Genomic DNA, 2500 nt, shown 5'->3' with positions numbered 1-2500 from the left:
GCTTCCAACTTCACGTCTTCTAATTAGAAGCGAAAACAGACGAAACGGGAGGCGTCGTCTCCTCTGGCACGTGAAACCTAGCTGTCAGCAACACTCGCTCGGCGTGCTACTTGCTACACCAAGCAAATCCCTAGTTGAGTATTCTATAGGCTGCTGGCCAATAGCCTCTCCTCTCAACTGCATGCGCGTGAGAAATAGTTGGAGAGTATGACCAATTATGGGACAAAAAAAGAGAGAAGTAGGCTACAGTAAATAAACTGCGGTATCTGAATATGGAGACCGGGCAGACTCTGATGTAGTGGCGGGCCGTCGGGCCCCGCAGAGCGCGCGGCTTGAGAGGCCGGGGGCAGCACTCGAGCCCACGGGGTGAATTATTGATGAATCGGCCGGCTCGCAGTCTGTTGTCTTTGCGCGAGTAGCAGCGGCCAGCTGGAGTTACCGAGCATTAGACGAACTACACGGGAGACCGGGGATTACCGGCGCTCAGAATATAACTGTGTGTGTGCGCGCTTGTGTGTGTGTCTGTGTGTGCGTGTGTGTGTGTGTATGTGTGTTGCTGCGGCGACTAAACAAACGAACATAAATAGACTATATTCCAAATTGACCTACGGTAAGAAGTACACCACACTTTTGGTGTGTAGAGACTAGCCTATCATTTGCATGACCAAATTAATCTGAAGTCGCGCGCGCGCGCACACACACACACACACAGAAACACACACAGCAATACCATACAGATAACCAGCCACACACACATACATGCACCCACATACACACAACACACACACACCTATCCCCTAGCCTACACCAACAGCCGCCACACACACACACACACACACGTCATAAGGCTACTGTATATGTTCGGTTCGCTAGACAGGTTCAGATTCGTCATGCCATCTCCTTCTATGGATCCGTATGATCCAAAGGTCTTAGGGGCCTGTGTGCGGAGAGAGTTCTGTCTGTGCACACGGCACCTCCGTCGTGTTTAATCAGCCCGCTACCGTGGAGTTCATCTGATCTCATGAATTCCATCTCACTCACTGCGACCGCAGGTGGAAATCGCTGAACCTTGTTGTGAGGCTACCTGAACCGACACGCCAAAAAAAAAAAAAAAAACACACGCTTGGATGACCTTGATTTGAAGGAGCACGAAGCAACCCATCTGCGCAGGCCTTGAGGCAATGTTGAAATATTGTTATTGTTTTGAATTTCATTATTTCATCAACTGGTGCAATGCCAACGTAGTTCTGATGTTGTCTCTCACCTTTATAATAGGCATTTTGCATGCCTCTACATCAATATCTACTAGCCTACTACAAATATACTTCCAGGCCGTACAAAGATAACATTACACATAATAATGATAATAATAATCAGAAGAAGTAGATGATGATGATGAAGAAGAAGAAGAAGAAGAAGAAGAAGAAGAAGAATTTAAAGAATTTAGAATTTAAAGCAAGCTTTAAAATAGGATATTTCAAAATCAAACATCTGTGTCAGAGTAAGAGGCAGAGGCCAAATCAGTTAGAATAGAACAAGAGGATGCCTTTAGCATAGATAGAGTTTTAATCCGTTATTATGACAAAAGCTGTTATTATTTTATTATTATTATTATTATTATTATTATTATTATTACTAGTAGTATTATTAATATTATTATTGTGTGTCATCACCTGTATAATAATAGTAATAATACTACTAGTATTCAAACTAGTATTATTATTATAGTGTCACCTGATTCAAAACATTTTATCTTCACTAATATAATATGAATTTACAGTGGTGCTGGTAACAGGTGTGTGTTTAGGCAGCACTACAAAACAAAACATAAATAAATATATAAATAAATAAATAAATAAATAAATAAATAAATAAATAAATAAATAAAAATAAATCCTCAAGACCTTTCTGTAGGTTGTAGATGTTTTTTGTGTTTCTTTGTTGTTTCATTTAATTGAAAAAAACTCTGCTAGTGTAAAAGCTATTGTAGTCCATGGCCAAGTAGCCTTAAATGACTGCTAAAAACGAATTTTATTTTATTTTTTCATCATTTTTTCATCATTCTACTTCATGTTCAATTATGTTATATATTGCATATCTATCTATCTATCTATCTATCTATCTGTCTGTCTGTCTGTCTGTCTATATATCTATCTTATTCATATTAACCAGCATGCATAAATAAATTAAATTAAATTATATTGTAATATACAAGAATGTAACATTTTCTACGAGGTAATAACGAATGAATCGGTCAGAAATATGTTGATGTTATATTGTCTGAGAATATGTTATCTTGTTTGCTCCAAAAGGGCAATGAATGAATCAAATAGGGAAAATTAATGATTAAATGAATGGATATAAATCCAATTATAAGCTTCCACATTTAGCCTATTTATTTTATTTTATCACATGATTCCGAAATAATTACGATGGGGGAAAAGTCGTTTTTTTATCCTAAATGGCGCATATTTCCAATAATTTTGTAATTAATCAATTA

At 38.1% G+C, this 2500-nt stretch overlaps 1 protein-coding gene across 1 annotated transcript in view; it reads left to right on the top strand.

Moving 5' to 3' along the window:
* The window catches only part of LOC121718516, a 10137-nt gene that overhangs the window by 2815 nt on the left and 4822 nt on the right, over positions 1-2500 (top strand). The window lies entirely within an intron of this gene.

The sequence above is a fragment of the Alosa sapidissima genome, chromosome 9 (assembly GCF_018492685.1).
Source record: "Alosa sapidissima isolate fAloSap1 chromosome 9, fAloSap1.pri, whole genome shotgun sequence".
Taxonomy (NCBI): domain Eukaryota; kingdom Metazoa; phylum Chordata; class Actinopteri; order Clupeiformes; family Clupeidae; genus Alosa; species Alosa sapidissima.
Note: the sequence above shows the minus strand (reverse complement) of the source record. Positions and strands in the feature narration are given on the sequence as shown.